The 27,129-nt window shown below is 41.9% G+C and overlaps 1 protein-coding gene across 4 annotated transcripts in view; it reads right to left on the reverse strand.

The window, feature by feature from the left end:
* The window catches only part of TAB2 (TGF-beta activated kinase 1 (MAP3K7) binding protein 2), a 190,732-nt gene that overhangs the window by 143,359 nt on the left and 20,244 nt on the right, over positions 1 to 27,129 (reverse strand). For all 4 annotated transcript variants that reach the window (XM_069235181.1, XM_069235180.1, XM_069235179.1 and 1 more), the window contains exon 2: positions 5,850 to 5,930. The gene's annotated coding sequence lies outside the window, so the exon portion shown is untranslated. The remainder of the gene's footprint in view (positions 1 to 5,849; positions 5,931 to 27,129) is intronic.

Here is a 27,129-nt window from a genome sequence, read left to right on the forward strand (position 1 = left end):
ACCTTGAACAATCAATACTACCAGATACTTAATTGTAAAACGTGTAAACTTGCATAGTCTAAATCAACCTAGCCTTACTGTAAGTGAAGTAGAGCCAAAATGAACATGAAACAGACATGGACACTGAAATTTCACATTAAATATTAAATTTAAACCAATGCAGGAAAGAAGGCGGATCACAAATCCAGCAGGTATTTCTGAGTCAGATCTGGCTGACCCACTGAAACATGCTGAATTTCAAATCCATGGGTGGGGGGTGCGGGGTAGGAAGGTAACAGAACATGGAGGCCCTGCACACTCAACCCAATAAGCTAGTTTCCCCGGTGGCTAACAATTTACTCATATATAATACTGGCAGGTGGGGATTATCAATATGTTTTATACAAGTAATTGGAAATATCATGGTATTTGTTAAGCAATAGCCAAGAAAAAATATGTGTGATAAGATAAATAAATTCACACTCAAGACAATATTATGCATAATCCACTCAGCCAAAATTCTTAATTCTTACTCAAGTACAGTTGTACTTGGCTGTCTTAGGTGGACAATAGATTGTATATAACTGTTTGAAGAACAAACTGCAACACTAAGAAATGAAATTATGAATTAAGAATTGTGGATGAATGGTCTATACATAATATTTGAGTGTCAAACTGGATCACTAAGAAACAAAACCATGAATTGTAAGAATTGAGATTTATTACCTACAAAATGAAAAAGAAAAAAACTTGTTAACAAGATATTACTGGTGATGAAATGAATGATCAACTGGATACTTAAATGTGAATTTACTTATCTTAAAACATTTTTCTTGACTAGTGAGCAATAAATGTAATTACGGTATTTTCATGTGTAGTAATTTCTGTAGAATATATTGATTTTCTTGATGCCCAAGTATTGTTTATGAGTGAATATGTGTGAATTTGCCCTGGTGTCATTTTCGGACATCGAGGCCAGGGGTGTGGAATTTATTAAAATATCTACTTGTCCAGGGGACAGGTTGCTTCTCAAATCTACTTGTCCTGTAAAAAGATCTTCTTGTCCCTTTGGTGCCATGTAGTGTGGCGACAAATTATGGCAGCAATCTCATTATGTAAGAGCTCTGATAATAGCCTCTCTGATTATGCCAGGGCTACTACCATAGTAGGGCTTGAATAATTGCAGTTTCAATCCCTACTGTAGCAATTTCCTTATTTTGCCACCTTTCTGCAGATCTGCATACTGGGGATGGAGGAAGCAGTAAGCAATAGTTCCAGGGCTGGAATGCCTTTGAGTCTGCAAACCTACTAACCTGCATGTTTTAAAGATTTTCACCAGCATCTCTCTAATATTTTCCCATAATAAGAAAGGTTGGACATTTACTCCTGACAATGGCAGAATTAGAACTTCTTCCAGGGTTGGGAAGAAAGTGGCTGGAGGGAAAATGAACTTGCAAATGCTCAATAGATTTTCACATGAGCAAATCTACACATGCGTATTTACCCATGCTAAAATACAGTTCACAAATATTTTATAGGGGTACGACATATACCATGGGTGCACTTTTGTGACTTTCTTTAAGAATTTGGGGCCACATGTAGGTAGGTTCAGATTTGCGAGTCGCAAATCCGAATGTAGGATGGTGTCCCGGACACCATCTGTGATTCGCAAGGGCTTCGCAAATGCCCACCTCATGAATAATCATGAGGTGGGTCGCAATTTGCGACCCCCTTGCAAATGGCGGCCCTCACAGGGATGGTGGCCTGCTGGAGACAGCAGACCACCATGTCTGTGACTGCTTTTCAATAAAGCAGTTTTTTTTTTTTGTTTTATTTTGTAATGCAGCCTGTTTTCCTTAAAGGAAAACAAGATGCATTACAAAAATGAAAAATGAAACGTTTTCGTTTCATTTTTTCAGAGCAGGCAGTGGTCCGCAGGACCACTGCCTGATCTTAAAAAATGTTTACAGTGACATTCACAATGGGGAAGGGGTCCCATGGGGACCCCTTCCCTTTTGCGAAAGTGTTAGCACCCATTTGAAATGGGTGCAAACTGCGATTGGTTTGCACCCGCGGTCACAAAACAATCCTGCATTACACTGCGAGTCGCAATTAGGAAGGGAACACCCCTTCCTAATTGCGAGTCGCAAACCCGTTTTGCGATTCGGTAACCAGGTTACCGAATCGCAAAACTGGGTTTGTGCATCGCAATGTGCTTTTTGCACGTCGCAAACAGCGAAAGTCGCTGTTTGCGACATGCAATAAGCTACCTACATGTGGGTCTTGGTCCCTAATTAGGTCTGGTGTTAACAATGACATTTTGTTTTTATTAAACTTCTATTTCTCTCTCTTTCGGCTGGCTTTACTGGGAGTGATCGCATTCTGCTCTTCCACAAGGAGCACATTGGCACACAAAGTAGTTTTGTTCAGTGTCAGGAACTACAGTAGCAATCAGTGACGTAACGAAACTGGAGGGTGCCCCTTTGCAAAGAACATGGAGGAGCCCCCTCTCCAGACTCATTCAGGGCAGGTGCTGTGCTGAAGGGGCCCCCTGGAGGGCAGCTGCGGGGCCTTTGTTATGCTACTGGTGGCAACGTGTGCTTTTAGAGTTCAAAAACTTTGGGTTTTTTTTTTTTGCCAGTGTTTGTTACAATGTTGAGGGCCTGGTAGCTCCCACAACAATAAAGTGTTACAAAAGCCATGTAAAAAAAAGACATGCATTGATGAAACTAAAAGACTTATATAAATATGTCAGATCAGTTGGCTTTGTCAGTGTTTGTTTATTTTCATGCTTCCCATAATCGTGTTTTAAAATGGTTACACTGATTTTCCATTAGAAATATTTTTGGGAAATACTAGCATGCATTAACACATTTTACTAAATGACACTTCATTTGCATCTAATCAGAGAGCATTCTGGGAGCATTATACTTAGCCTCATAGCCGAAACTTTTCAAACATGTGTATACACGTTTTGTTTTTTTTGTACTGGAATCAACGTCGGTAGTGAAGTGTGACCTTAAAACATTTATTTACAGCACTCACCCTAAAAATGAAGGCTTTCAAATAATGAACCATAAATACAAGTTCGAACAGCATTATCTTTTGGAAACACATTACCTCAACTGCAGAGAGTTCCACTCTCTGTAAACAGGCAGCCAAAGGGTTTGTGCTGCAGAGGGTTGGGCCTACTTGTCCCAAGGACAAAGTAAACATAAAAACTTGTTGCCCTTGACCCCAAACAAGATGTCCCGGGCGTCGGGCGATAGGAATTCCACATCCCTGGAGGCACAATACAACAGCACCCACACATTGCATGCTTTCTCCTCGTGGATGCATCCTCCAGGACGTGAGGGGACTTTTATATTTTCGCTTCCAGTGGGCCTAAAACAAAGGCCTCATTTAAATGGCCATTGTCCTCTTAAGTTCAAATATCACCCTGGCTGGCGGCTATCTGGAGTCTAATAACAAAATAGAACACATACCACCTCAGATATGCCTCAAGTTAAAGTATAAAATATACATGTTTAATGTGGCAATCACTATACTTTATCGTATAAGACTAAGTATAATGCTTCCAGAATGCTCTCTGATTAGATTCAAATGTTTGCAGCAGCTTGTAAGCAAGAGTGATTTTTTGCTTTCAAAATTCAATGTTCTGAAAAAAATGCAAGTAGGGAAAAAAATGTTTCGCTTCTATGAAAGATGCTATTTCTTTGAAGCATGCTAGTATTTCCCAAAAATATTCCTAATGGAAAGTCAGTGTAACCATTTTCAACAAGATTATAAGACGCATAAAATAAACAAGCACTGGCAAAGCCAACCGATCTGACAAATATTTTTGTGTGAGTCTTTTGGTTTTGTCAATGCGTGCCTTGTTTTGACATAGTTTTTGTAACACTTTATTATTGTTGTGGGAGCTGCCAGACCCATACCATTGTAACAAACAATGGCAAAAAGAAAAAAAAGTTTTTGTTCTCAAAAAGCACACATTGCCACTAGTGGCATAACAAAAGCCCCGCAGACCTCTTCCAGGGGGCCCCCTCAGCACAGCACCTGCACTGAGTTAGTCTGGAGGGAGGGGTCCTCCATATTCTTTGCAGGGGGCCCCCTCAAGTTTCATTATGACACTGATTGCCGCAGTGGTTCCTGGCACTGCACATAACTACTTTGTGTGCCAATATGCTCCTTGTGGAAGAGCAGAATGCAATCATTCACAGTAAAGCCAGCCAATAGATAGAGAAATAGATGTTTATTAAAAACAAAGGACAAAATTTAAGGATGGCCTTGCGCCATCTAACGTCACATTACCGTAATTTTTCTGATGTTAATGTGCCATTAGTTTGCCAAAAATGTTGCACCATATCACTGCACTGCGCCACTTTGTGACCATTTGTGCCACATTCTGCATGCGCCGTGCATAATGTATGCAAAGGGGTGTTCTGGCACAAGGAGGCCCACAAAAAAGGCGCAATGAAGTCTACAAGATTTAATTGTGCCATTTTTGGTGTCATTTTTAACACCTGCTTAAAGCAGACATTAGAAGGACGCACCCTTTGGAATCAATAGGCCTCCCTGGAATTTGCTCCACTAGCGTCAGACGTTTTTACACTAGTGGAGCAAAGCACCACAATAGCATAAAATGTTTGACACTATTGTACCTAATTCCGCCATGGTGCTCCGTATCTTAAATAGTAGCATTAGGTGAGCGCAAGAAAAGTGGCGCTTTACGATGTGAAGCACCACTTTTCTTGAATCTGGGACAAAAAGTCTTTAACGCCAGACCTGATTAGGGACCCAATTCTTAAAGAATGTCACTAAAGTACACCAATGGTCTGTCTTTGAATTAGTGGCTTTCATGAATTCACAAGAACTTACAGAAGTAGACAAGGAAATTGTACTCCTAGAAAATATTTGTGAAGTGTATTTTAGCATGAGCAAATATGCATGTGTAGATTTGTTCATGTGAAAATCTATTGAGCGTTTACAAGTTCACTTTCCCTCCAACCTCTATTTTTTTCCACCAAACCTGGAAGACCTTCTACTTCTTCCCTTGTCAGGAGTAAATTTCAAATCTCTCACATTATGGGAAAATATTAGAGAAGAGCTGGTGAAATCCTTAAACATGCAAGTCAGTAGGTTTGCAGACTCAAAGGCATTCCAGCCCTGGAACTATTGCTTACTGTTTCCTCCAGCCCCAGTATGTAGCTCTACAGGAAGGTGGCAAAATAAGGAAATTGCTACAGTCTGAATTGAAATTGCAAGTATTCATGCCCTACTATAGTAGTAGCCATGACATAATCAGAGAGGCTATTATCAGAGCTCTTACATAATGAGATTGCTGCCATAATTTGTCGCCGCACTACAGGGCACCAAAGGGACAAGTAGATTTTTTTACAGGACAAGTAGATTTCAAAAGTAACCTGCCCCACGGACAAGTAGACATTTTAATAAATTCCACACCCCTGAGAGTGGATTTTTTAAGACCTAGTACATATGAAGGTGTCTGCCTAAAGGCTCAATTAAACTCTATGACAGCTATATTGATTGCAACAAGAATTAGATATTTAATAGAAGACCAAATCAATTCAACATAGAACACATTCAAATACAGTCTTTTATTTGTGTGCCTACGTGTTTTATGTGGTATTCTATACAGTGGTAGAGTGGGGGTTCAACTCCAGTCTTCTTTAATAGAGTTCACTCATAAAGTGATGGCATAGTATAGCACATAGATGCAAGTGTTGGCACAGGCTCCTCTCAACATCTAATTAGTTACTTTAGTCACTGCTGCAGAGTTCAACAGCATGGCAGATCAAGTATAATAGTTGAATGTGTACTCCAAACATGGGAGACATAATGAAACTTACCTTAAGACGAAATTCTGATTTCTTTCTGCGAGGTGCTGTGTTCTATCATAAAGGTGTTTATATAGCTTTCTCGTCAGCAACCTATAAAAAGATAGAACTTGTTAGCTGGTTAGTAAGTTTTTAAATATTATTCAAATACATGTATTTATTATTTTTGATGCATGGATTTGGAAAGTTGTACATACAAATTTAAGAGCTGTTGAGTTAGACACGATGCCCAAAAATTCATGTCTAGAAGATGACACTCGTACCTTACTGAAACTCTGTAAACGTACTTCTTTTGTACTGAACACAGTGCACCTCTCACTCCAGTTACTATTCTGCATTGATTCAATAAAAGGGTAAATAATTACTGAAAGAAAGAAAAAAATTAAACTTGGAAGTTTATTTTTTTTTTTAAAAGAAGGTAGCGGTCCATGGTTGCGCTGCCTGCTCTTAACCAATATTTTACCAACCATTTTTAACAGGGAAGGGGTCCCCTTAGAGACCCCTTCTCATTTGCGAATTGGTTACCACCATTTTTAGAACGGCTGTAAATTAGGAACGTTTTGTGACCGCTTTTCGATCATACAAAATGTGCACATACCATTCCGATTCAGCATTAGGAGGGTACGCCCTCAACAAGCCCCTTACAAATAGGGAATCACAAAATGTAAACTGCGATTCGATAAGTTACTGAATCGCAATTTGGGCTTTGTACATCCTAAAAAGCATTTCTGCAGTCGCAAACAGCCCGATTCTGCAAATCGGGCAGTTTGCATCCTCAAAAATGCTTTGTACATCTATCCCTAAGTTACTTACGGCAATGTAGGAAGGGTAACAGTATCAATATATTTAAAGGCAGTGAGAGGGAAGGGATTCTATCTAGAGGAACTGTTCAAAATTGGGATGATCCCCAAGTTTACAACGCAAGCTGATTTTCAGGATAAACTTTTGGGATCCTCTGTGAATACCAGAAAAGGATGAAAGACTATTTCAACTGGAAACCAACTTCATGAGAAGATTTTTAAATTGCCCATGTAGGAAGTTGGCTCTGTATGCACTATTTCAAAGTAAGGAATAGTATGCACAGAGTCCAAGGGTTCCCCTTAGAGGTAAGATAGTGGCAAAAAGAGATAATACTAATGCTCTATTTTGTGGTAGTGTGGTCGAGCAGTAGGCTTATCAAAGGAGTAGTGTTAAGCATTTGTTGTACATACACACAGGCAATAAATGAGGAACACACACTCAGAGACAAATCCAGCCAATAGGTTTTGTTATAGAAAAATATATTTTCTTAGTTTATTTTAAGAACCACAGGTTCAAATTCTACATGTAATATCTCACTTGAAAGGTATTGCAGGTAAGTACTTTAGGAACTTTGAATAATCACAGTAGCATATATACTTTTTACATAAAACACAATAAGCTGTTTTAAAAGTGGACACAGTGCAATTTTCACAGTTCCTGGGGGAGGTAAGTTATTGTTAGTTTTAGCAGGTAAGTAAATCACTTACAAGTCTCAGGTTTGGGTCCAAGGTAGCCCACCGTTGGGGGTTCAGAGCAACCCCAAAGTTACCACACCAGCAGCTCAGGGCCGGTCAGGTGCAGAGGTCAAAGAGGTGCCCAAAACACATAGGCTTCAATGGAGAGAAGGGGGTGCCCCGGTTCCAGTCTGCCAGCAGGTAAGTACCCGCGTCTTCGGAGGGCAGACCAGGGGGTTTTTGTAGGGCACCGGGGGGGGGGGGGGGACAAGTCAGCACAAAAAGTACACCCTCAGCAGCGCGGGGGCGGCCGGGTGCAGTGTGCAAACACGCGTCGGGTTTTCAATGGTTTTCAATGAGAGACCAAGGGATCTCTTCAGCGGTGCAGGCAGGCAAGGGGGGGGGGGGCTCCTCAGGGTAGCCACCACCTGGGCAAGGGAGAGGGCCTCCTGGGGGTCACTCCTGCACAGAAGTTCCGTTCCTTCAGGTGCTGGGGGCTGCGGGTGCAGGGTCTTTTCCAGCCGTCGGGACTTTAGGTTCAAGCAGTCGCGGTCAGGGGGAGCCTCGGGATTCCCTCTGCAGGCGTCGCTGTGGGGGCTCAGGGGGGACAACTTTGGTTACTCACGGTCTCGGAGTCGCCGGAGGGTCCTCCCTGAGGTGTTGGTTCTCCACCAGTCGAGTCGGGGTCGCCGGGTGCAGTGTTGCAAGTCTCACGCTTCTTGCGGGCATTTGCAGAGGTCTTTAAATCTGCTCCTCTGTAACAAAGTTGCAGTTCTTTTGGAGCAGTGCCGCTGTCCTCGGGAGTTTCTTGTCTTTCTTGAAGCAGGGCAGTCCTCAGAGGATTCAGAGGTCGCTGGTCCCTTGGAAAGTGTCGCTGGAGCAGGTTTCTTTGGAAGGCAGGAGACAGGCCGGTAAGTCTGGGGCCAAAGCAGTTAGTGTCTTCTGTTCTTCCTCTGCAGGGGTTTTTCAGCTCAGCAGTCTTCTTCTTCTTGTAGTTTCAGGAATCTAAATTCTTAGGTTCAGGGAAGCCCTTAAATACTAAATTTAAGGGCGTGTTTAGGTCTGGGGGGTTAGTAGCCAATGGCTACTAGCCCTGAGGGTGGGTACACCCTCTTTGTGCCTCCTCCCAAGGGGAGGGGGTCACATTCCTAATCCTATTGGGGAATCCTCCATCTGCAAGATGGAGGATTTCTAAAAGTTAGTCACTTCAGCTCAGGACACCTTAGGGGCTGTCCTGACTGGCCAGTGACACCTCCTTGTTATTCTCATCATCTCCTCCGGTCTTGCCGCCAAAAGTGGGGCCGTGGCCGGAGGGGGCGGGCAACTCCACTAGCTGGAGTGCCCTGCGGTGCTGGAACAAAGGGGGTAAGCCTTTGAGGCTCACCGCCAGGTGTTACAGCTCCTGTCTGGGGGAGGTGATAGCATCTCCACCCAGTACAGGCTTTGTTACTGGCCTCAGAGTGACAAAGGCACTCTCCCTATGGGGCCAGCAACATGTCTCGGTTGTGGCAGGCTGTTGGAACCAGTCAGCCTACACAGATAGTCGGTTAAGGTTTCAGGGGGCACCTCTAAGGTGCCCTCTGGGGTGTATTTCACAATAAAATGTACACTGGCATCAGTGTGCATTTATTGTGCTGAGAAGTTTGATACCAAACTTCCCAGTTTTCAGTGTAGCCATTATGGTGCTGTGGAGTCCGTGTTTGACAGACTCCCAGACCATATACTCTTATGGCTACCCTGCACTTACAATGTCTAAGGTTTGGCTTAGACACTGTAGGGGCACAGTACTCATGCACTGGTGCCCTCACCTATGGTATAGTGCACCCTGCCTTAGGGCTGTAAGGCCTACTAGAGGGGTGACTTATCTATACTGCATAGGCAGTGTGAGGTTGGCATGGCACCCTGAGGGGAGTGCCATGTCGACTTACTCGTTTTGTTCTCATCAGCACACACAAGCTGGCAAGCAGTGTGTCTGTGCTGAGTGAGGGGTCCCCAGGGTGGCATAAGATATGCTGCAGCCCTTAGAGACCTTTCCTGGCATCAGGGCCCTTGGTACCAGGGGTACCAGTTACAAGGGACTTACCTGGATGCCAGGGTGTGCCAATTGTGGAATCAAAAGTACAGGTTAGGGAAAGAACACTGGTGCTGGGGCCTGGTTAGCAGGCCTCAGCACACTTTCAATTCAAAACATAGCACCAGCAAAGGCAAAAAGTCAGGGGGTAACCATGCCAAGGAGGCATTTCCTTACAGCCCAATTCAGGTTTTGTAAGCCAGACCGCTTAAGAATTAACTGACAACAGCATTTTAACAAGCATTTGCAATGCAACGGGTCTCGCATTTCTCAGAGTTAGAGCTATTAGTAGTTGTAAACTCCCAACCGGACTTTTCTTGCCTCATTAAATGGAAAAAAAACTAGGGTGATTGCACTAATAAACAAGAGAGATCGCGCTGCGAAAAAAGAGAAAAAGTAGTCCACAAACCGGACGGAAAACTGTTTTGTATGTTTTCAGTACTTGGTCACTGTGCTCGAGAAGGACTCTATACTGGAAAAGGCATGACGTATGCATGCCTTCCACTAATTAAAGCAAGCACATTTTAAAAGGCAAGCCCACGAACCAATGAAAGACAGTGACGTGACATAGGCGGGGCTACGAGCCTTTTTCTAACTACCACAGCATCTCGCAAAAGAGTGACAAACAATGGAATGGATATCGCATGCAACAATCCGACCAGACTCCTGGGCCCTGATTACAAGTTAGGCTGAGAGAAATTAAAGCATGTTTTATGCATTAACTTCGCTCCTCCAAATTAGGAGTGGTTAAGCTTTTTCACATTCTGTTTTGCCTGGTGTGGGAGAACCTGACATTTTTTCCGTTTAGGATTGAGCAAGACTTATTCTGTGCTTTCTTCTATTGGGGAACCATGAAAAAAAACTTACGTTTCCCTCCCCTACTCCTACCCCACTCACAGGACCATGCATATAAACCACCTACTAAGAGGAAGTGGTAAACATATGTGATAAAACCCCATGGAATTGTGGAGTTTTATGGTCAGAAAAATAGTGCCACCGGCTTAATTCCCCTAGTTCATAGGTTCACAATACTGGTGCCATTTTGTTTATTTTTTATTTATAACCAAATTTTATTGATTTTGGAATAGTGTACACACACAGCATGTTCTGACAATATCCATCACAGAAATAACATAGCAAGGAAAACAATTCACTACTGGTCCACCAACCGTAAGTTTAACATTGCAATAGAACTCCATGGTGGATCTACCATTTCCCCCATATTTTATCATGCTTTTCAGGGTAAGCTTGTGCAGCGTAGATGGTTTTTTCTTGGTGGGCGCACCGATCAACCCTCGACCTTCAGTCCGCCAACGATGGACTTCTGGGTTGCCTCTACTTGCGGGCTCTCTCTCTTTTGGCTACGAGGCATGCAACCCCTACAATTGTCTGGTCCGCACGGGGGCTGCCCAAATCATCCAGTAGCCCCAGCAATGCAACTTTGGGACTCAAATCTATGGGACGCCAAGACCTCTGATACTGGTGCCATTTTACCAGTTGGTAACAGTAAAATCATACGCAATTTCATGGCTACATTGCAACTCATAACTGGCATTGTAATGGAGCTATAATTATCTAGGTTAATTATACTCATTTTAATATCAAAGAGGTGGAAGACAGAAGCTGCAGAGAAAAACAAATGGCAAGCCTCAATTGGCAATCCAAAGTTTAGACGAGTTCACTTGGACTCATGCAAAGAAAACAATGAGACGTACAATAACTGTCAAGATTCAATCTGTGAAAAAATAAAATGAAAACCAGCATGAAGAAGATACTTACAATTCATCCGAATTTAATTTATTACAAACAATAAAGTGCAGTTAAATGAGCAGAGTTGCGAAGATTCGTGTCACGTGCACAGAACTCCAAAGTGAAGAAAAAAAATTTAACCTGAAGGAAAACCATGACTAAGTACGTGTGATAAAGGTACATTGGTATTAACAGACATATACTTCTAGAACATACCGAAACACTAGGGATAGTTTAGATAGTGTTATTTCAAGCAGTGGTATGTCTTTAGAGAGGACGCCGGCATTGTGACCCTATAGGAGAATCTTAGTCTCATTAGGACTGAGGGCGACCAGGGGGACTAATAGAAGGAGCACATTTAGCCCTGAGGACAACTCATAGGTTTCCAATAGGAGGGTAAGGAATAATATATACATACAGGTTAACCTGTGGAGAATTGAATAGTCAGGAAACTAGTTCATGTGTAGAGCAAATCAATGGCACCAAGACAAATGTGTGCAGCAATTTGAAAACATACTTCAAGGGGCAGTGCCTAAAATAAGGCATGTAGGGAAATAATAAGGGAAATTATTAGCAAATAGGCTTACACTGCCACCATAGATTTTGTAGTGTTTTGCAGGAGCGCTTACCCAGGAGTAAAACGAGTGATTCTAAGACTGAAGGTGGTCTAATGATGAAAAGTTGCGAGTAAATCAATTACACAAAAGGCGCTTGAATGAAATAATTATGCTCATGGGGCTGTGCCTTAAAATTATTTAGAATGGGCAATATTAGTATTGAGGCAAAAGTTAGCCAACCACAGTATAGAGGCAACAAGTTGGGTGGAGCACACTTACCCGAGAGACAATTAGAACTGCCTAAGAATTGGGGAGACCCTAAAGGGGAACAAGCAACAAGTAGTTGGGAAGTCTGGAAGCAGCAAAAGCTAGATAGCTCCACGATCGGAGAATCACTGGGAGCAATGCAGTCAACATTGTCTCTGAGCTGCGGGACACTGTGTCCAAACTACAGGTATGGCGCCAAGGCCACCACAAGGCGTGGGGCACATCCTCGTGGAGGGGTGTGTGGTCACTGCGGAGTGGGAGGGGCTGGGGTGCGCCAAGGGGAGGCTTTGAACAACCAGGAATGCTCATTAGGAGTCGCGAGATGGGGTAACAAAAAGAGACAGAGCAGAAGATAAAAATTACCAACATAGAAGAATTGAATGCAAATATAATATCATGTGGCAAACAGACCGGCAATAGTGGAGACAAGACAACATAATAATAATAGAAAATACATTAAAAAAAATACATAAAATTAAAATAGAGTGTAAAATTAAGGTCAACTTTTAATCTTATTTAGTGGGCAACATAGCTCAGGGGCAAGTCGCATGCTTAAGGACATCAAAGAAAATATATAATAATCATAGGCAGCCAAGAGCATAAGTAGGCTTTCATGCCGAGGGAAGAACTCAATCGATAGCCAGGTGGATTGCTCATTAGGACATTATAAAAAGAGGGCAAAACAGCCAAAAATGGGCAAAGCGGTAATGAAACAAAATAAATAAATCAAAGGCCAGGGCTCAAATAGCAGGTTGTAATAATTAGCTCATGAGGGAGATAAACCTGTGCCACTTCTCCATGGGGTTTAGTCTGTTTTTAATAGAATATAATGTTGTCGCTCCATTTGCACTCCAAACATTGTAGGCTGTATGCGGTGTCTTCCCCTCTTGGTGACGGTTTAAACGATTTGATGATTTGCCATCTCAGATCATCCGCATGGTGCTCCAAGTGATGGTGCTCCAAGTAGTGCAGTATCAGTGGAGCAGTTTCAATGCCACATTGAATGCGGCTGCTATGGTGGCCAATCCTGGCCTTTACCTGCTGTGATGTCTGTCCAATGTAAATCAAATTACAAGGACACAATATACAGTAAATTACATTTGTCAACTAGCAATTAATGTGGTGCTGTAAGGACATCTGTATGTTGCCATGTTTAAAGACTCTGGTGTTTTGTGTAAACTGACATGCTATCAAATTGCCCCATTTAACATCGCTCTTGATAAGGTCTAATCCCCAGGAAAACAAAATAGTTTCTTGTGGTTTCAGTAGATTAGAGTTTGCATGAACCAAATGGTCTCTAATGTTCTTTCCACTTTTCATGAGAATAAAGACGGCCCCTTAAAGCCCTCCATGTTAAAAAAACAACCAGTGTGTTTTTTGATCATTTTGACAATTTTGTTGGTGTAGGGGCAGATTGTGGTCAAATAGGCAATTTTGTCAGGAAAAGATCTCGCTCTGGATTGCAGAATGAATTCTCTAGGGCTAAACCATGCCCGTTTCATGTTAACGCAATCCACGCCCCTGCCTCTCTTCCCTCCCCATCTCTCCCTAACTGCATAGGATTAAGTTTACTTGGTATATCCTCTACAAACTGTGTGTTCGTAGTAACCGGTCTCTTGTCCACAAGTGCCATGCCCACTCAGCCCATTGATTCAACAGCTGCACCATAGTGATTGGTGGGAGATCACTCTGTCAGTGAAAGGTCCAGTGTCCTTCAGTATGGTGGTGGTGGGGAGAGAGGGTGGGTTCCAAGCTAGGGACTCCTCTACTACAGTATTGCACTAGAGGGTGCCATTACGCTTCAAAGGCCGAGAGACCCATGGACATTGCAGGTCAAGCTTTCTATGGCTAGAATGTTCCATAGTCTCTGGTGCCACTGCATCCATGGTGGGCAATCTGCTATCTTTCATTTATGGACTATGGGGAGTTTTGCCACACAAGGGCACTGGAGTCACATATGCCATTCACATCTGGACACCTGCATTAGAGGCCCAGGAGCAGAACCTCTGGCTTTGTCGAGATGGGGGACGTACGGACCTGCAGGAGTAACCTAAATAACGCCTCCCAGAATGGCTTAATTACCAGGCATACACACAAAATGTGAAGTACATTGCCTAGTGTATCACATTCTCGCCATCACCTAGGGGAGGAGTTGCGATACATGAAGTGCAGTCCATGGGAATTGTAGAGCCAACCATAACATATCTTATAATTTATCTTTGTCCCCAAGGCCAAGACAGGCGAGGATAGAATGTCTGAGTAGCTTGTCCCACCTTCTGACCAACACCTGGTGTCCCACTGCCTGCTCCCATTCCCGGTTATGAACACAAGGACGGAGCATTGTGTGCTAAAAGAAGTTGCTACAGTGCTGAGATGGTGCCTAGTGTGCTGACTAGCTTGGGGAGCTTTAACTACAAGGGTGCTTTTGCTCTAGTGGCTTCATCATTGATAGAAGGGCGAGTCACCCAATGTTGCATCTGGGCATAGCGTAATAACTCAGTTTCAGGCACTCCACATGCGTATTTACACTGCTGAAAGGATTTGACTATTCAATGCAGACATTAATTGAGGATTGTAACGGATTGGGATGTAAAAGGAAGGATAGGTCACCTGCCTGGTCACACTCACGTTTATCCCTGGTCTTCGGTGTTTTGCCTACCAGTGTGCTACTGTAGGCATTTGGACAGCTATAGCGCTTCTCCAACTATACTTCACAAAAGCCTCCAGACTGTGGTATGATGAACTCTGCATTTTCATCAGAGAGCATTGTAACCGTGCAGCACCATAATAATGGGGAATGCTGAGGCCTGCCAAGCCTTCTGTCCCCTTCAACTGGGTGATAACTTTCTGCCGGAGTCTCGGGGCTTTGCCCTTCCAAATAAATGTTGTCGGTTTACACTGAATAAGTTTAGGATAAGAGGGAATAAAGCCAGATTGTGAGTGCATGAAAGTGATAAAAGTAATCTTTGGAGGACGTTAATTTTGAGCATATTAATAAGTCTAGGCCACAAGAACATCAATTGCCCCAAGCGTGGAGGTCTTTCGTAATGGCAGTAAGCAGGGGCAGGTAGTTAGCCACGAACAAAGCCTTCAATGATTCTGTGAGGCAGACACTTAAATAACTAATTGAAGTTTTAGCTCAAAGAAAATGAAAGTGGGGCGCTACCCTAGCTACCTCCTCCATTGCAAGGGTTAAATTGAGTATCCCAGATTTATCATAGTTAATTTTATATCTTGCTACCTTTCTGAAACTTTCCAGGATGTTTACTAAAGCCAGGATTGATGTAGCTGGGGATCCTAAAGTTGAGAGCACATGGTCTGCATAAAGGGAAATTTTCAATTCTCTGAGCCCAAAGTTGATACCTGTGACGGTGTTGGGTCCGACAGATTAGGCACGGCAGGGGTTCATAAACAGGACAAGCAAGGGGGGACTCAGGGGAAATCCCTGTTGAGTGGCCCTGGTTAATCTGAATGTTCTGGAGAGGTGCCTATTAAAATTGACTATATGTGACCAGATCAGCATGGTTAGAGAACATTAGTCATAGGAAATTTGGTCTCATGCCCATTTTCTGTAGTGCGAGAGGCGAGAAAGTCCAATCCACCCTGGCAAAGGCCTTCTCCACACCAACAGATAGTAGTATTGCAGCTGTGTGTTTAAGGAAGGCCTTCTCAGTCAGGCGGATGGCTGTTCTAATGTGGTCATGGGCCTGGAGGCCCCGGACGAAGCCACTCTAACCTGGGCGCACTAGAGAGGAAAGTATTGTGTTGAGATGGGTTGCCAAGATCTACATATATAGTATGTTTGCCATGCTTTGGGATTACTGTTCACCATGGTTTCTCCCATCGTCAGAACAATGACTTCCTTTGTGGCACAATGGTTAAACAGGGCCATGGGCTTTGGAATTAGTTGGGAGGAGTAGGTTTTGTAAAACTGAGGCATAATGCCATCAGGCCCAGGCATATTTTTGGGATTACGAGGTTTAATGGTTAATAGTACCTCCTCCGGGAGGATCTGTCCTCTCAGTCCATAAGTCTAGCCAGTGAGATTGACTCAAGAAAGGTTTCCCAGGCCTCTAGAGGTGGGGATGCTCACAAAAAGTACAGAATGTGCAGGCTTTCTCCTCATCATCCAATAGCCATGCCCCTAAGGTGGCTGTTTTTTCAAGTATACACTCTTTTTCCGTTTGCCTCTCAGATGCTGGGCTATGTAAGTGCCTACTTAATCACAAGTTCTGTAGGACCGATTGTTAAGGTGCAGTATGGAGAGCTTTGGCTCACTGGTGTAATAAATTTGTAATTGGCCTCTGGCCGCCGTGAGTGCTGGAATGACACTAAGAAAGAGTTGTTGTAGTCGTATCTGCTCAAGCTCTCTAATCTTATCTTCCAACTTCTGTACTTGTGTAGTTGTATTCGTGCGTTGATCGCTGCTATGAAGTGCCCTTGCATCACTGCCTGAAGAAGTGTAACCCACACACCAGGGATGGTGACCTCCCCGCCCTCATTTAGTTCAATTCAGTCCTCTGTTCATTGGACTATTCCACTTTTTGTGACTGGGTAGCGATGGGTGCACTTTCCAATTTCTTGCAGGTTTCCTAGGTCCCTGGGAAAGTAGGATCTTGACTGGTGCATAGCTGGAAACCGAAATAGCGCAGATTGATGCTGTTCAAGTAAGTCCCATTAGGGAGTTACACAGTAAGATGTAGTCAATTCACGAGTGGGTGCGGTAGACATGCAAATAGAAGGTGCAACTGATATGGGGAGATTTCATTTCAGATATATTGCCACCCCTTTTTGTTTAGCGTTGGCCGAAGAACGGTAACTTGTCGGATATGTTTAATGTTTAATTTTTCCCTGCTCTTTATGCAGAGGGTGAGCTTCTTAAAGGCAAAAAAAAGTCTGGGGCAGATTCTCAAAATGCTCCCAGGGGCTCACAACAGCACCAAGTGCAGCACAGTACGGTCCAGTCCTGATCACTCAGCGGGGTCGCTCCTCCCCTACTTGTCACCATCCAGGCTGTGAGGCCCTCACCATGCAGCTCCATGGCCCAGCCAGCTGTCACACCTGTTGTCCTGCCTCCTCGGTTCAGCGGCGCTCCCCTAATTACAATCATCAGTGCATCAAGAGAGAAGTTCAGGGGTGTAGGTGAGGGGGTGTAGGTTCATAAAAGCGAATGGGCAGAGTAAATGCTCACAGGGTGGTCAGCCAGGTGGAGCAATGGTAGAGAGCATCTCACCGCTCTGCCATCTTGGCAGACTTGGCTGCATGGGCACATTTGACCCATCACTCTTTAATTGTGGCGCTTGTTCAGTGATCAATGATGAATATCAAGAATGTAACCATAGTCACTAATCCTCAGTATACATCCATATTTATCTGCCACTCAGTAATGTACCACTTCAATTTGCTAAAATAAAATGCCATATTTGTTAATATCACAAATAGGTAAATTCCACATGTAATGGACAGGGAATTTGCTGATGAGATTAAACCCTCTACATCATTTTCTCAACAGTAACTTCTTTATCTGCTCAGCCCTCCTTATGCTGCCAACTGCACAAAGGGGCATTGGTACTGCTGTTCCTTACTATAGGTCCCTCCGAAGTTGACACAACATTGTACTATCATAACTGCTTAGCAGAAACATTTTGCATTCAAAGGCCTACCCTCATTCCACATCCAGAAAAATAGCATGCTTTTAGTGCCCATATTGTAAAATTCAAAGGCATCTCTGAACCAAGAAAGGAACATCCTGTGGAGCTAGCATGGCCAAGAGTGACTTACAGAAGAAGCATCAAGGAGCTTCTTCGGCAAGTACGCAGAAAAGGCTGAACTTCGTGGTTTGAGAAGATGGTACATTCAGGGCCTCTGCGTTCACGGCCTTCGATTGTGCGTTATGCACTCTTGCCCCCTTTATTGTACACTCACAAAAGAATGAGTATGCACAGATGCCAAGGAAGCTGTGTCTGCAATAACACCATCCTTTCTTGGAAAGCAGGGTGTACATATACTAGTACAACTCTAACGATCATTTTGGCAGGTAGAATAAAGCTTATGGAACTCAGGTAGAGAACAGAGTAGTAGCAAGCTGAATTAAGTGTAGGCCCAATTGGACATCTGCATACCCACGATGATATGCATGAAATATGCATAGTCAGTCATTAAATGTATAACTTAAGTTGTTCTAGAAAATGCGTTCAAAGCGTTATTTGCTTTAGCAAGTGCATTTGTAGTCTACAGAATCAATAAACACGATCAAGTCAGGGGTCATTATTATGATAAGAGGTTAGTGTGTCAACCAAGCCCACGAAGAGGAAGTTGTGTATTACCGTTCCCCAGCATTCACGTACATCTTAGGCATCTTCTTAATAGTAAGTCAGGCTCCCCCCGGAACCATGTACTCCTAAAATCCTCCACATGGATGCTAGTTTGGTAGTGCTACCTCTTTCATCCATAATGAATGAAGCCATCTCATCTGGGTGATACCTTTGGCTGTGGAAGGAAGCAGTAGTGAAGCCTCTTCCTATGAAATCTAACATGGACCCCAAAGACCTTAAATGCTTCCCATCTCTCTCTCTTTCTACTCCCAGTTCCTGCAAAGATCTTGGAAAGACATCTTAAAACCACTTGATTGTGTAAGCGGAAGAGCAGAGTTGGTTGGATTTATCACAGTGTGGGTTCCGGAGAGATCATTATACCGAAGCAGCATTGGTGGTGGCCACGGACAGTGCAAGACGGCTAGTGGCTGCCGGGCAGGGCGCGGCATCGATGCTGCTGGACCTGTCTGTGGCCTCCGACACCATCAACCACTTACAGGAATTGGGTGTCTCAGGCAGGGCTTTGAAACTACTGTCTTCTTTCCTTAAGGACAGATCCCAGAGGGAGGCTGTGAACCAATTTCTATCTGACCCGTTCTCTCTGTCATGTGGGATACTGCAGGGCTCATCTTTAAGTCCAAAGCTTTTCAACTTGTACGGCTCCCCCACTTAGGATTGTTCGTTCATTTGGGCTACAGGTTATGAAAGACACTGAAGCTCCTAAAGCTAATTTCAATCACTTCATGTCAGTAGTAGCTGGGTAGATGGGGAGGAACTACCTGAAGCTCAATGTGGGTAAAGATTGAGGTACTGCTTTTTGGATGACAAACCTCCATAAGAAACAATAATTTGTGGGCTTAGACACTAGGTACTTCTCCTATACCTACTGAGAAGGCTAAGCATCTAGGAGTGAGGTTGTATTGTAAGATCTCCCTAAATCTTCAGGCCAACCACACTGTCCCAACATGTTTCAGAAGATTGAGGATTTTTATTCCTCTCATCCCTCTCGCAGCACAGAAGCAAGTGGCTCTAGCTTTAGTTATGTCAGGAGTTAATTACTGTAATACCCTTTATTTGGGCACTAGCCAGAGAATATCATCTAAACTGCAGTTAGTGCAGAATGTGTTGGCCAGGCTTACCCTGGAATTTCCAAAAAAGCGGTTGGTAGCCAAGGAAATACATTACCTTTACTGGCTCCCAACAAGAAAACACATTATGTTCTAGGCTGTCTGTATAGTGCATAGTGCCCTCTACCATACCCATCTGGCAGGAATCAAGGCTATGTTTCACAGGTATATCCCGGTTAGATATCTACGTTAACCTGCCTTAACATGGTGACAGTGCCCAGATTTCAGGAGAAGAAATGGGGAGGTAGAGCTTTCTTAAATGGGAGCTAGACTGTGTGACTCGCTAAGTCACCTGACCGGTATAAGATTACTCTCTCCCTTTAGGAAAGCCTGGCTTTTCATGCTATATGGCATTCCACGTGCCATTGCTGGTTTTAATTCACGCTGGAATAATCACACCTTTAAGAATATTGTGCCTTGACGCCTTTGGGTATTTGTGTGCTTTATAAATCTCCTTCAAATCAATCAAATCAGGGATGAAGAGGTTAATAATCAATGGACGTTTTTCAAATATGTATAATCCAAAAGCCATGAATAGAAAGAAAGGCTTAAAAGTTAAAGAATTGGAGGTTGTGGAGTTTTCACACAGTTTAGGCCACAATCATACTGGAAGGAAAATCCAGAAGATGGATATGTTTCTGGTAAAATGACATGACTGAACACTGTAACAGACCTTCAGCAATAAGCTTATCAAACAAAATATTTTTGCCTTTAGAATTTAACCTTTAACAGAGTTACAACAAAAACTTTGTTCAGACACACACACTATGACTTCCCTTATCAATGCTACTCGTTATTTAAAATATTTTAGAGTTTAAAGTTGTAAATACAAAACAATGTTCAACTGATATCTAGTTTATTTTTTATTGTACATGCAATTACGAATACGGTCTCCTTTTATAATCACAACCACCAAATGTATAACTGCAGAATATTCATTTGGGTTGATAGAAAATGTGAAAATCACATCAAACAATTGCTCAAGGTTGGCGACTCAAATCCCTGCAGTGTTTTTGCATGGTCTGATGGCCCTGCTCCAGCATACATAACAAGCATTGGCAAAGCCAATAGGTCTTGCCTATGAGAGCTATTGGCTTGGGCAATGTTTAGTAGCCATGCTGTACAGAAGGGCGGATGCACTGTAGTGTGGTTAAAATTAATTTTAAAAAGCAAAATGACACAACCAGGGCTAATCCACTTTTGCTCAATTCCATCTGCGCTGGATGCATCAGTCCATTTATTTTTTTAGCCACGCTGTTTTGCAGCATGGCTGCAAATCACGGCAAAGCACATGATATACTGCATGAACAAAGGGCAAGGCAGATCGAATAGTCTCAAAGTCGCGACCTATTGGCTTTGCCAATACTCGTTAGGTCTCAGCACAATACCCCTAGAATTATCTCCCCTTATGTCAGTAAAAAAAAAAAAATACATTTGGCCAAAAAGCTATCAGAAAGAAAGAAGCTGCGCTCATGTTTATGTCTTAGCAAAAATACATTTGGTTGCAGATAACATCGGTTGTCACAATAAGCATCCATTTCAAAAGGAGAAAAATGCCTCCTTGAAGTGTGTGTGGCATAGTACAACAGCTACAAATGGCAAGAGGTACATCAAGAACAAAACAGAAGAAGAAACAGTCTAAGTTATACCTTAATTACAGTGTGAACAGTGGAAGGGCAGCAATTAAACCGAAGTACTTGGTCTGTGCTCCGGTCGAAAGAAGAGGAAATTAATCCAGCCCACGGTGGCCAATTAGAAGGGAGCAAATAAGAGGAAGAATGAAGCTAACTAATGTTAAGCAATGGGTGAGCTGCAAGCCCCTCGTTGTAAAGAACATCTCTCACAAAAAGGGAGCGAATGCGCATGTGCTGTCGGAGGCAAGACCTAAAAATGGATCCAGCAAGGAATGCAGCTTTGATACCAAGGAGAACAGAGGGGGGTCTTGCACATCTACTCTCACATTAGTTTGACAACCTATGAGCAAACGAAGGGTCACTAAAACTATGCAGGATTGAAAAATAAAACCACACAACCACTCGAGCGTAGGGATTTAAATGGAAAGCAACTTCTTTTTGATTGTCAGTTTTACCCTTCACGCTATAAAAGTAGCGGGACTTTTTTTTTTTTTTTTTTTTTTTTTTAAAGGCATTACCAATTAATTTCCATACCCTGGAGATGCTAAAGATACAGGGATGAAGAATTTAATAAAACATATACTTATCGATGGGACAGGCTGCTTCATAAATCTACGTGTCCTGTGCAAAAAAAAAAAAAAAAAAAACTTGTCGCTGTAGTGTGGTGAAAAGTTATGGCAGCAATCTCATTACATAAGAGCTCTGATAATAGTGTCTGTGGTTATGCCACGGCCCATACTAGAGTAGGGCTTTAATACTAGCTGTTTCCTTATTTTTCCACCTTTCGGCAGATGTACATACTGGAGCTGGAGACAGTGATAAAGCAACAAGCCGAGGGTTGGAAAGCCCTTTTGAGTCTGTACTAACTTGCATGTTTTAAGGGTTTTCGCCAGCTTTTTTCTAATAATTTTCCATATGGAGAACGGCTGAAAATATACTCCTGACATGGGTCAGAAGAAAAACTTCTTCCTTGGTTGGGAAAAAAGTGGCTGGATGGAAAAATAACTTGTAAATGCTCAACTGATTTTTGTCTCAGCAAATCTACACATGTATATTTGTGTTAAAATACAGTTATCATATATTTTCTAGCAGTAGGATTCTCTGTCCTACTTCTGTGAATTCTTGAAAGCTGTAAATCCGAATTAATAAAAAAAAGACATAGCATGGGTGCACTTTTGTGACCTTCTTTAATAATTGGGCCCATAATTAAGCCTTGTATTAACCAAGACCTTCAGTGTTTATTAAAATTCTCTCTCTCTCTCTTTATCCTTCTATCGTCCTGCTTCAATGTGAATGAACACACACTGTTATTTCACAAGGAACAACAGGAACTACTGTGGCAATGCATGCTTTTAGAGACCAAAAAAAGTTTGCTTTTTTTGCTAACATTTGTTACAACGGTGAGGGCCGATTAGCTCCCACAACAATAAAGTTTTACAAAAATCATATCAAAACAAGATACACATTGACAAAACCAGAAGACTGACCACTATGGTATGACCTATTGGTTTTGTCAATGCTTGTTTATTTTCATATTTCCCATAATTGTCTTGAAACTGGATGCACTGACTTTCCAATATGAATATTGTTTTGAAAGACTAGAAAGCATCAATGCATTTTACTAAATGATACTTCAAAGAAACGGTACAAAAATTTCACAGTAGTTTAGCTAAACCTTTTTTTGGTGAACATTTTAATTTGAAAACAAAGAATCATCAATCTTGCTCTCAAGCTTCTGGCAAGTATGTGCATCCAATCTGAGATGCATTATACATAGCCTCATATTGCTAAACTTTGCAAACGTGTGTACATTTTTCTTTACTGGAACCACATTAGTGCAGCACAAGTTTACAACATTTACTTAAAGCGCTCATCCTAATAATAAAGGCTTGCATTAATGAACCATAAATACAAGTTCGAACAGCATTAACACATGGACAAAATTATGACCTCAACTGCAAATAATTCTCTTCCCAGCTCCATAATGTAGTACTGCAAATTGCAGTCGAAGGGTTTGTCCTGCAAGGGGATGGGCCTACTTGAACCAAGGACAAAATAAACCTGAGAGCTTGTTTTCCTTAACCCCAAATGATGTGTCCTCGGCGTCGAGCTATAGGAACTCCACACCCCCGAAGATAGTCACAAACATGGTTGCAAAACGTTTAACTTACAATTTTTATTGCTAGCCGTTTTCCTGATGCAGAGTTTGATGTAGCCTTATAATGAAGAATATGTAAATACCTGCTATTCTATCACATGCACAGAGCACTAATAAAAAAGGTGAAGTAGCAGATAAAATCACCTGTGTGCTTTACAGTATAGCAACTTGAATAGTAAAGTTGTTGTTAAATGCCTCGTCCAGTTAATGAACTTGTATGCTGAAAGGCAATATGCAGTGGATTATATAAAAAGGCTTCCAGATTGAAGTAAGGATTATCACTCCCTGATGACCTGGTCATTGGTACTTGCAAGGGTGTTTATTCGTATAGCGGAGGATGTAGGCTCCATTTAGGAAAAGAAGACTGCTACAAATACTGTGCCCAATTCACAAAGGTGTTGGTGCACCGAAATTCAATTTAAATACCGAACTATAACATACTAATCATGCTTTTGAGATTGGTGATCTGCATAACTATCTGGAATAGGAATTGAAGCTAGAGAAAAATCCAACCACAATAGTGGAATTTGTGCAAGTGTAAATGTATTGTTGTGATCACCTCCTTTCAGGCAAATTAGGAATTCCTTGGTTCACCTGCATGTAGAGGTGTTACTTCAAATAAGAGGGAATTACTATCTCTACCTTTATTACTGCTGATGAATGCCCAAGACTGTGTATTATCTTACTTCACTGGCAGAAACATTTTGGGAGGAAAATAGTTGTGAGGGTCATAGATGCATGTTTTAAAGTAAGAAAGAAATATCTCTCAGTTGTTTTAACAATACCTAGGATACCTAAAAAATAAGGGGAATCTCTAAAGGGTTACCCGAAGGTATTTTCATCTGGATCCCCGTTATCATCAAGAATTTATTTTTATCAGGAATTCCCTCATATTCACAAGGTTGAGTCCGCCCTGGTAGTACCATCTGTCCAGGGTGGTGTGAGGAAGTCTATGATGAAGCATGCCACATTATGTGGGTGAGGCTTCCTTATTCAAAACAACCTGACATCATCTTTACACCTGGGGACATTTAATACGGAACACAGTGCTCTTGCACACGCTCTTGTGCCACACTGTACTCGTGATTAGATGTGTAATGTTTTGGAGGCCATACAGTGTCTTTCTTTTGCTTGAACTCCATATAAATTCCATTAGTATACTCCTTTTCAGGAACACAAACTCTTCCTGGTTTAGATCACTATTAAAGCTCTAAGAACTTTGCAACTATTTAGAGGTTCACATTCATTGTACTATAAAAAGAAATAGTATTGCGTATATGAAGAACAATTGCTACCAAGGGGCCTCAAGTTTACCTACAAGAACTGCTCCTCTAAAGAGCAACTCTAGGAGCAGAAAACTGATTTTGTTTCAGAATTCAGGATATACAACCCAGACTTCAATATCAACGAGACAAATCTCAGCCAAAGGGCTCGCTCATGAAGAAAAACAATTTACTTTATTTTCTACTCTCATTTCTTGCTGCTTCTGTGAAGTAAAGGAGTGGCTTGGGGCAGAGGTCAACATCAGCCACATTCTGGCAATTGCTGTTCAGTAACTGATCATATGATGGTCCACTTCTCTTTTTTTCGGTTAATGAGTTATCAAATGGTGACTAACCTTAAACAGAATTATTGTTTCTCTGTGATTTTTTTCAAGTGACTGAACTGTGCATTAAGTGCCAGCAGCTTTATGGCTGTCTGGTAGGAGAGCAACTTTCCTCCTGACTGAGGACTATGTGAAGGGTGTCGGAGTGGTTAAGGGATAGCAGAAAGGAGGGAGGTGGGCAAGTAGCTTTAGCCCACAGAACTGGCACAACCAATGGGTAATGTCCTTAACACAGCTTGATGAAACATGGAAAAGAAATAAAAAAAATACTAAATAGCCGGCTGAATCCGAAATATTCCAGCTTCTCTCCAAGAGACATCTCTCTACCTAATCAGGAAAGATATGTGAAAATTTTACTTTTTTCAGGTCTATCCAACTTCTCAAAAAGTATGTATTAAAGGGCAAGAGAAACTTCAGGGACAATACTCAACCTACTTTTTAGGGTTGCCTCCTAAAAGCCAGAGGCATGATGTTGGAGGCTAACAGACAATTTGAAAAATAACAGATTCACCACCTGTGATATACATGGCCAACAAAAGTGACCCAAGGGTCTTTCGAGATGTAGCTATACTCGTAGTATTGGACTCAACCAGTGTCATCCAGGAGGGTTGCACTTTGGTTTTGGATCATGGGGAAGGTATACCAGACAGAATCACTGATATCAGAATCATGCAATTAGAGTCTGCAACATTAATCAGAAAATTATCGACATCTTGAGGGTGGTGAAAAGTTTGAGGCAGAAGCACAAACATATCTGTAAGTATACTGTACATACTATACAGTTCCACACAATCAATAGCCCCATATTTTTTCCTGGAAACTCATGTTCACTGCTTATTCAATGATCCACTGCATTATGATCCTTCAAGAAAGGTTTAATACTGGCCTTCTAGATGTTCTCAAAACTCCAAACAAAAGAACGCACTTCTAAGTCTTGGCTAGAAAGCCTAAATTTAAAAGCAATATAACTAAAGAGAGACAGCAGCACTTTCCATTTACAAAAAGGCACCAATCTGAGACACTGTTAATGCCTATAGAAGGAAATGCAATTGTTATGGCAAATGAGGCAAACCCAGATAACCCTTAGACCCGGGTAATTAAATATAGGAAAACAAATTTGGTCAACTCGGGGGAAGTATGTGCCTAAACTCCCATGTCATTTATAATATTCTTACAATCAAAATTGATCCCAAATAAATGTATCAAACTTTCAAAAACAATTTATATAATCATTTAATGATTATTGAAATGCAAAAATATATCTTCTTTGATCATAAAAACGTTCTTATAAATTAGGTGCTCCCATTGTACGGCGCAATGAAAGTGCAGAAGTGATGTACGTGCAGAAGTGTTATGTACAATATATACAAATGTGGTTAAAAAAAAAACAATAGAGAAAAGAGCAAACTTCAATAAAGACCCCTTCAGTCCAGGTGTCTTGAAGTTACTCGTATATAATCCACATATAATATAGACAACGTTTCGACCCTATATCAAGACATCAATCATTAGTGGGTCATCCTCAGGACTGGAAAGTTCTTTTAAAAGGGAACACCTAGTATTCTGAATATCCTATTTGAACGATTCTCATTAATCTATAGAATACACCTTCTTTTTATGTTTATATTCCTTGGTGAAAATAATTTATCCCCATCCTCCAACTGGCAAAAATCTTCTAATATTTTAGTATAAGTTTGCAGGCATTTCTTTATTTTGCCTTGTTACACTTGTATCTTCCAAGATAAGAAAGACCAGCACCTTCCGTGTTGTAGGCTACAGAATACTAGGTGTTCCCTTTGAAAAGAACTTTCCAGTCCTGAGGATGACCCACTAATGATTGATGTCTTGATACAGGGTTGAAAAGTTGACTATATTATATGTGGATTATTTACGAGTAACTTCAAGACACATGGACTGAAGGGGTCTTTTTTGAAGTTTGCTCTTTTCTCTATTGTTTAACCACATTTGTATATATTGTACATAACACTTTAACACGTACATCACTTCTGCACTTTCACTGCGCCATGCAATGGGAGCACCTACTTTATAAAAGTTTTTATGAACAAAGAAGATATATTTCTGCATTTCAATAATCATTAAATGATGATATAAATTGTTATTGAGAGTATGATACATTTATTTGGGATCAATTTTGATTGTAAGACTATTATAAATGCCATGGGAGTTTAGGCACATACTTCCCCCGGGTTGACCAAATTTGTTTTCTTATATAGAAGGAAATGCAGCATTGGGTGTCAAGTCACCGGTCTCATGACTGCTCAGTTGAAAGACCGCATTAAGAAGACAGCTCTGGCAGCTAGAACTCGTTAATGC

The sequence above is a fragment of the Pleurodeles waltl genome, chromosome 5 (genome assembly GCF_031143425.1).
Source record: "Pleurodeles waltl isolate 20211129_DDA chromosome 5, aPleWal1.hap1.20221129, whole genome shotgun sequence".
NCBI lineage: Eukaryota > Metazoa > Chordata > Amphibia > Caudata > Salamandridae > Pleurodeles > Pleurodeles waltl.